The 9517-nt window shown below is 45.9% G+C and overlaps 1 non-coding gene across 1 annotated transcript; it reads left to right on the top strand.

Annotated features, from left to right (window-relative positions):
• The first annotated feature begins 1273 nt into the window (after positions 1-1273).
• Positions 1274-1379, top strand: LOC126163349 (U6 spliceosomal RNA). The gene has a single exon (XR_007535236.1). It is a non-coding gene; the product is annotated as a U6 spliceosomal RNA (small nuclear RNA).
• Positions 1380-9517: the final 8138 nt, after the last annotated feature.

Genomic DNA, 9517 nt, shown 5'->3' with positions numbered 1-9517 from the left:
CGCTGCTGCTACGGTTGCAGGTTCGAATCCTGCCTCGGGCTTGGATGTGTGTGCTTTCCTTAGGTTAGTTAGGTTTAATTAGTTCTAAAGCTAGGGGATTGATGACCTCAATTGTTAAGTCCCATAGTGCTCAGAGCCAACTTTTTTGTGTAGCGAATGTCAAGCGGCGCTTCAGGGGTGTGAAGCGTGCCATCACTGGACAATGGAGGAAAGGAAACGAGTGATTTGTAATAAAGAATCACGCTATACCCTGCAGCAATCCGATGGAAGGCCCTGGGTTTTGCGAGTGCTACCTGCCACTTTGTGTAGCGCCAGCAGTAGGACGTTCAGAGGAGTCTGTGTAAGGATATGGGGGGGAGGGGTTGTGGTCCTGTCATTGCACGTAAGAAAACGCTAAATTAGAAGGATATGAACCGTGTTGAGTGTACAACAGAGGAACATTTCGGAAGTTTACTTTATAGTTTGTATCAGCATGACAACGCACCTTGTCAGAAAGGGATGTCTGTGAGACAATGGGCGCCGGCCGCGGTGGTCTAGCGGTTCTAGGCGCTCAGTCCGGAACCGCGTGACTGCTACGGTCGCAGGTTCGAATCCTGCCTCGGGCATGGGTGTGTGTGATGTCCTTAGGTTTAAGTAGTTCTAAGGTCTAGGGGACTGATGACCACAGATGTTTAGTCCCATAGTTCTCAGAGCCATTTGTGAGACAATGGCTTGTGGACAGCAACATTCCTGAAACAGACAGGCGTGTCCTGTGTGCACTCCTAAAGCATGGACTCCACACCGACTATGGCACGGCCGCGAAGCGGCACCGAGAAGGCAGTGACCCCCACGGCAATGGAAAGAGCGAACAGCTTCACACCTGCAGGAAGGCAGAGCTCGGTGTCTCCTGACTTTAGCACCTGCTCATCGCTGGTCGACCCCACTTTGTTCGCAGGCTTCGACAGCATCAGTACAGAGTAATACGAAGACGAGACTTGGCCTGCGTTCTGTGAACAGTGACAGTGCCCGAAAGAACAGACACCACGCATTCACATAATAGGTACTCCCAGCTGGACAATGGATGCAATTTCCTTAGTGTGGATGCACAAATACTTCCGGCCTCCTATGGGAGTCTCAGAGTAGCGAACAGTGAGTAAATAGACGGGCTGGACAGCGACTGCGGATAGACTGGTGGAAGTGTGGATCGGCCGTGAGGTGAGCCAACATAGTCTGCACAGGAGCGGTAACGGCGAGTCCCAGATGGCGCAGTGCTTAACACACCTGCCCAGTAAGCGTACTCGCTTCGGCGGTAAATATACTAAAATTGGAACTATCAGAGAAGATTAGCGTGGCCCCTGCGCAAACATGACACGCAAAATCGTCAAGCGTTCCACATTTCAGCCGGCACGGTAGCTCAGCGTGTTCGGTCAGAGGGTTAGCCCCCCTATGTAATAAAAAAAAAAAAAGTCAGTGGAACGACGATGAACTTGAACAAACGTCGTGGTACGTCCGCCCCGAACAAAGAGAATGAAAAATCACTAACAAATTGCGATCAAAAAAAGAAAAAGTAATCAGGAGATCCCAGGTCCGAATCCAGGTATGATACATAATTTCGTTCGTCGCCGCTGATTGCCCGTTATGTCCCTTTGCAACTGACAGTAGTGCTCCCTTCAATTTACATACACACACAGCAAGAAACGTTTTGCATCACCTCGGTTCGAAGAGTTCCGGAACATGTACAATAATTTTCCCACAGACATCACTTCTGCCCTTTTTATTGCTCATGAAAACCACACATTGCACCGAGACCTTCAGAGGTGATCGTTTAGACTGCTGTACACACCGGTACCTCTAATACCCAGTAGCGCGTCCTCTTGCACTGATGCTTGCCTGTATTCGTCGTGGCATACTATCCACGTGTTTATCAAGGCACTGTTGGTCCAGATTGTCCCACTCCTCAACGGAATTCGGCGTAGATCCCTCAGAGTGGCTGGTGGGTCACTTTGTCCATAAACAGTCCTTTTCAATTTATCCCAGGCGTGTTCTATAGGGTTCATGTCTGCAGGACATGCTGGCCATTCTAGTCGAGCGGCGTCGGAGGATGGCATTCACGTATCGTACAGCCGTTATGGCGCCATCCATGACCACCAGCAGCGTATGTCGGCCCCACATAATGCCAACCCAAAACAGCAGGGAACCTCCACCTTGTTGCACTCGCTGGACAATGTGTCTAAGGCGTTCAGCCTGACCGGGTTGGCACCAAACACGTCTCCGATGATTGTCTGGTTGAAGGCATATGCGGCACTCATCAGATGCCAATCCTAGCGGTCCATTCGGCATGTTGTTGGGCCCATCTGTACCGCGATGCATGGTGTCGTGGTTGCAAAGACGGACGTCGCCTTGGACGTCGGGAGTGAACTTGCGCATCATGCAGCCTATTGCGCACAGTTTGAGTCGTAACACGACGTCCTGTGGCTGCACTAAAAGCATTATTCAACATGGTAGCGTTGTTGTCAGGGTTCCTCCGAGCCATAATCCGTAGGTAGCGGTCATCCACTGCAGTAGCAGCCCTTGGGCGGCCTGAGCGAGGCATGTCATTGTCAGTTCCTGTCTCTCTGTAATTCCTCCATCTCCGAACAACAACCGTTTGGTCCACTCCGAGACGCCTGGACACTTCCCTTGCTGAGAGCCCTTCCTGGCACGAAGTAACAATACGGACGCGATCGACCCGCGGTATTGATCGTCTAGGCATGGCAGAACTACAGACAACGATTGCCGTAGTCCTCCTTCCTGGTGGAATGACTGGAACTGATCGCCTGTCGGACCCCCTCCGTCTAATAGGCGCTGCTCATGCATGGTTGTTTACATCTTTGTGTGGTTTTAGTGACATCTCTGGACAGTCAAAGGGACTGTGTCTGTGATACAATATCCACAGACAACATCTTCAGGAGATCTGGGGAACCAAGGTGATGCAAAATTTTTTGATTTGTGTATACTGTGTCTCAGCTGCGGATTCGCTGCAGTGTCTGTTCTGTCGGACATATCTGAAAGAATAGGCACCACGCATTCGTATAAGTCATGTTGCTTGCCTTTTTAGAAAAAAGGTGGCAACGGCCTTCCCACAGTAGTAACACCGGTTCCCGTCAGATCACCAAAGTTAAGCGGCCTCGTGTTGGGCTAGCACTTGGATGGGTGACCATCCGGTCTACCGAGCGCTGTTGGCGGGCGGGATGCACTCAGCCCTTGTGAGGCAAACTGAGGAGTTATTTGATTGAGAAATAGCGCCTCCGGTCTCGTAAATTGACATAAGACCGGAAGAGCACTGTGCTGGCCACATGCCCTTCCATATCCGCGTCCAGTGACGCATGTATCCTGAGGAGGACACGGCGGCCGGTCGGTGCCGTTGAGCCTTCCAAGGCCTGTTCGGACGGAGTTTAGTCTAGAAATATTGTGTTCAGTTCTTCTTCAAGTTTAATGTACAGATCATTTAGGATTCCTGCCACCGACCATGGCAACTTCTCTTTTTTGTTGTTTGTGTTGATGCTGAGCCCCACAGTAGCCGACACATCAGCCAAAGCCTCACGGAAGCCTCTGCGTTGAGTCCGAATGTCAGCTCCCCAGCATTCAACAACACTACCTTCCATGATTTCGGCTCTTGAGTGACTCCTCCACAGACATTCAGACACTTCACTGGAAATGTCCACAGTAGAGTTCCAGCCGTAGTAAAAGCGAAAGACGGGCACATCTCTCGTCGCAACTCGGTCTTCGCAGGCGTCAAGTATTCTCCCGGTATCCGGCAGTTACATTAAGAAGACACGAAACAAAAGTTTTTGCAGTTACGAAAAATACATATGTCCACTTTAAATTGTAATACGGCTTCTAAAAATGTGTATCACACACATTTGGTGGGCAGCAGCGGAAAACGAATGGCACAAGTCACTTTGCGACCCTGTAACAACCAACATCAAGTTACGAACATGAATGTGTACCTTCAACAGATCTATCTGAAAACACTCGAGAAATAGGTAGTGGAAATAAATAAACATTTCATAAATGACAGTTATTTACATTGATATTCAATCAGTATACAGTAGTCAGCGTCTTCATTAATATCCATTATGTGCAAGTATTATACATATTAAAAATCATCTCACTGAATTCTGTCGTGATGCAAAACGACTCGGACAGTGTTGGTAAAAGCGCATTTCTACACGTTTTCTTTGAAGTTGTCTGAAGATAAACAGAGTATCAAGGACGCTGTTGTTAATTAATTGTATAAAGACCACGTTTAAGAAAATAGTAGCCTTCTAACATATGTTCATGTACAGGGTGTTTCAAAAATGACCGGTATATTTGAAACGGCAATAACAACTAAACGAGCAGCGATAGAAATAAACCGTTTGTTGCAATATGCTTGGGACAACAGTACATTTTCAGGCGGACAAACTTTCGAAATTACAGTAGTTACAATTTTCAACAACAGATGGCGCTGCAAGTGATGTGAAAGATATAGAACACAACGCAGTCTGTGGGTGCGCCATTCTGTACGTCGTCTTTCTGCTGTAAGCGTGTGCTGTTCACAACGTGCAAGTGTACTGTGGACAACATGGTTTATTCCTTAGAACAGAGCATTTTCTGGTGTTGGAATTCCACCGCCTAGAACACAGTGTTGTTGCAACAAGACGAAGTTTTCAACGGAGGTGTAATGTAACCAAAGGACCGAAAAGCGATAAAATAAAGGATCTGTTTGAAAAATTTCAACGGACTGGGAACGTGATGGATGAACGTGCTGGAAAGGTAGGGCGACCGCATACGGCAACCACAGAGGGCAAAAATGGTTCAAATGGCTCTGAGCACTATGGGACTCAACTTCTGAGGTCATTAGTCCCCTAGAACTTAGAACTACTTAAACCTAACTAACCTAAGGACATCACAAACATCCATGCCCGAGGCAGGATTCGAACCTGCGACCGTAGCGGTCTTGCGGTTCCAGACTGCAGCGCCTTTAACTGCACGGCCACTTCGGCCGGCCACAGAGGGCAACGCGCAGCTAGTGCAGCAGGTGATCCAACAGACGCCTCGGGTTTCCGTTCGCCATGTTGCAGCTGCAGTCCAAATGACGCCAACGTCCACGTATCGTCTCATGCGCCAGAGTTTACATCTCTATCCATAGAAAATTCAAATTCGGCAACCCCTCAGCGCCGCTACCATTGCTGCACGAGAGACATTCGCTAACGATATAGTGCACAGAATTGATGACGGCGATATGCATGTGGGCAGCATTTGGTTTACTGACGAAGCTTATTTTTACCTGGACAGCTTCGTCAATAAACAGAACTGGCGCATATGGGGAACCGAAAAGCCCCATGTTGCAGTCCCATCGTCCCTGCATCCTCAAAAAGTACTGGTCTGGGCCGCCATTTCTTCCAAAGGAATCATTGGCCCATTTTTCAGATCCGAAACGATTACTGCATCACGCTATCTGGACATTCTTCGTGAATTTGTGGCGGTACAAACTGCCTTAGACGACACTGCGAACACCTCGTGGTTTATGCAAGATAGTGCCCAGCCACATCGCACGGCCGACGTCTTTAATTTCCTTAATGAAAATTTCGATGATCGTGTGATTGCTTTGGGCTATCCGAAACATACAGGAGGCGGCGTGGATTGGCCTCCCTATTCGCCAGACATGAACCCCTGTGACTTCTTTCTGTGGGGACACTTGAAAGACCAGGTGTACCACCAGAATCCAGAAACAATTGAACAGCTGAAGCAGTACATCTCATCTGCATGTGAAGCCATTCCGCCAGACACGTTGTCAAAGGTTTCGGGTAATTTCATTCAGAGACTACGCCATATTATTGCTACGCATGGTGGATATGTGGAAAATATCGTACTATAGAGTTTCCCAGACCTCAGCGCCATCTGTTGTTGACAATTGTAACTACTGTAATTTCGAAAGTTTGTCTGCCTGAAAATGTACTGTTGTCCCAAGCATATTGCAACAAACGGTGTATTTCTATCGCTGCTCGTTTAGTTTTTATTACCGTTTCAAATATACCGGTCATTTTTGAAACACCCTGTATCTTCAGGTGCAATGTAAATAATTTTCATTATGTGGGTATCTGTAATGAAATGTGCACATACTTTCCCTTGCACTTTTCTCGACGAGTTCGCTGTAAAGTTCACTGAAAATGTTTGATATAATGTAGCGAAGGAAGTTTGGATAAACAAAAACGATAATTACAGCTGAAAACAACGGCTGCATTAACAAGGAAAAATAAATGACAGTGTAAAGCGATTACAGGTACCCTCCTTTCGCTTAATACACGTACAAGTTCAATCGAAACTGAATAGCAGCATATTTCGCTACCATTAGTTTTTAAATAATACTCTTTCTAGTTGACAAACTCCAGTATCTGATGAAGTTATCAGAGAGGAAGCGAACTGCAGAAAGAATCGTAACTGTCTTTTCTGACAGCAGTCGAAATGCATTAAGCTATTTTTATTATCTCGCGCGGAGAAAGTATTCTTAGAGAGTCGGGCAAAGAAAACAAAAGCCAGTGTCTGAGTCAGCACTTCTGACTCATGAGATACGGTCTACCGCTACTTGTTTCTCTGGGTGCTCCCTTCATATAGGAACTTTCCATAACGTCTTAAGTCAAGGCGTGACACTAGACTAAAGTAAATTTTTATGCAAAATGAAATGAAGCTCTTTTTACGTCGGCCCTCATACTCGCAGGATAGCTATATACAGAACCGAAAGAAATATATACACTGATGTACTCGAAGTCATGTGATAAGGACTGGTATACTGATGGCGATAGCGTCACATACTCAAGGTATATAAGAGCATTGCATTGAAGGATCTGTCAATATACTCAGGTGACTGGTGTGAAAATGGTCTGACGTGATTATGGCCACACAACGGTGTAACGTTCTTTATAAAAATATCTCTTTTGATTACATTGAATGAATGTTTGAACTGTAGAATGGATACATGACTCGAGTTATCGTGTAGCGTGTTGTAACTACAAGCGGTGTGCTTACTCTGTGTTATTATTAGCAAAAACTTTATACGCACACTTTGGGCAATGCAACTCCCAATGTCAATAAAGAAATAAGTCACTGCAAAATACAGTGAGCGCCTTAGACACTGAATCCTCTGGCCCTATTCAAAACTGACAACCATGGTCCTTGTGCACATAACAATAAATTAAATTGTCTTAGCTCTGAAGCAGCAACGGTAGAACGCGAGGCTGATAAACAATAGCCGGCCGGAGTGGCCGAGAGGTTCTAGGCGCTTCAGTCTGGAACCGCGAGACCGCTACGGTCGCAGGTTCGAATCCTGCCTCGGACATGGCTGTGCGTGATGTCCTTAAGTTAGTTAGGTTTTAGCAGTTCTAAGTCCTAGGGGACTGATGACCTCAGATGTTAGTGCTCACAGCCATTTGAACCATTTCATAAACAATAACATTTAAGAAAATCCAACTTCTTTGAAAAATATATGATGTGGACAGGGAGACGGTACTGATTGTGGTGAATTACTAACACTGATATTTTTTGTGAAATCATATCGCAAGTTAAGTTTGGATTTTCAAAAACATTCGACAACTGAAGTTACATTAGTAAAAAAAAAAGTGTCATATTTACCAACTGACACACAAACAATGAGATTTTTACAGTAAGTACTGTCTATTAGATATACCTGTGGTTCAAATGGTTCAAATGGCTCTGAGCACTATGGGACTCAACTGCTGAGGTCATTAGTCCCCTAGAACTTAGAACTAGTTAAACCTAACTAACCTAAGGACATCACAAACATCCATGCCCGAGGCAGGATTCGAACCTGCGACCGTAGCGGTCTCGCGGTTCCAGACTGCAGCGCCAGAACCACGCGGCCACTTCGGCCGGCAGATATACCTGTGTTAGCAGATCTTAGAAGCATTACAAAATCGAAATATCTAACTAGCCTTTTCATCAGTCAGTTTACGTACATTCTGGGGTTACCCAACAATTACAAATCAGCTGACTCATCTATACTAACGTTCTGGCAAAACAAAAACCATAATTATTTAACGTCTTTACCTTGTTTGCATGAAGTCTTCTGCTTCCATTTTATCGTTATTCCTACATTAATGTAACACTTGGTGGCTTCACAGAGAAAACAACAAAAACTGCTTACACCATCCCCTTCCACTCACAAACAGCTATCCAGCTCTTACTCCAACACTACTATCTCAGACCAGAAACAGTATCTTTGGCTCTGCCGTCGTGCACAGTGAGCAATCTACTTTATAAAACCTATCAGAGACATAAATAATTTATAATATACTCGTTTCACTTTAGCATACACTAATATTATTATCGTATTCGGGTGCCACATAGAAGTGTGCCCCAGTAGACTCTTTTCAACAGGAATCAGAAACTTCTAACGTGGAATGGTAGTTGGAACTAGACGTATGGGACATTCCATTTCGGAAACCATTATGAAATTCAATATTCCGAGATGTACAGTACCAAGAACGTGACGAGAATACAAAATGTCAGGCATTACCTCTCGCCACGGACAACGCACTGCCCAACGGCCTTAACTCAACGACCGATAGCAGCGACATGCACTGCAGCGACCCTCTGGGAATGTGACCATATCGGTTGCACTCTAGATGATTGCAAAACGATGACTTGATCACATGAGCCACGATTTCAGTTGGTAAGTGCAGATGGTAAGTGCAGATGGTAAGTGCAGATGGTAAGCTGCGAGTGTGGCGCAGACCCCACGAAACTGTGGACCCAAGCTGTCAACAAGACTCTGTGCAAGCTGATGGTGCTTCCATAATGGTGAGGGCTTTGTTTACGTAGAATGTAATGGGTCCTCTGGTATAGCTGTACCGATCATTGACTGGAAATGGTTAAGCTCGGCTACTTACAAGGGAACCTACCCATCGCGCCCCCCTCAGATTTAGTTATAAGTTGGCACAGTGGATAGTCCTTGAAAAACTGAACACAGATCAATCGAGAGAACAGGAAGAGGTTGTGAGGAACTATGAAAAAAAATAAGCAACATATACAAACTGAGTAGTCCATACCCAAGATAGGCAACGACAAGTATGATGTGCGCTCAGGAGCGCCGCGGTCCCGTGGTTAGCGTGAGCGGCTGCGGCATGAGAGGTCCTCGGTTCAAGTCCTCCTTCGGGTGAAAAGTTTACTTTCTTTATTTTTGAAAAGATATGATCTGTCCATTCGTTCATTGAAGTCTCTGTTCACTGTAATAAGTTTAGTGTCTGTGTTTTGCGACCGCACCGCAAAACTGTGCGATTAGTAGACGAAAGGACGTGCCTCTCCAGTGGGAACCGAAAACATTTGATCGCAAGGCCATAGGTCAACCGATTCCTCCACAGGAAAACACGTCTGATATATTCTATACGACACTTGTGACGGCATGTACGTCACATGAGAGAAATATGTCGTCGACCCACCTAACTTGTACACTTGGCGAATGGGTAAAAAGATTCTTCTACCTTTGCCCGATACTACG

Source organism: Schistocerca cancellata, chromosome 2, assembly GCF_023864275.1.
Source record: "Schistocerca cancellata isolate TAMUIC-IGC-003103 chromosome 2, iqSchCanc2.1, whole genome shotgun sequence".
NCBI lineage: Eukaryota > Metazoa > Arthropoda > Insecta > Orthoptera > Acrididae > Schistocerca > Schistocerca cancellata.
The sequence above is the reverse complement of the archived record's forward strand: the minus strand, read 5'-3'. Positions and strand labels throughout refer to the sequence as shown.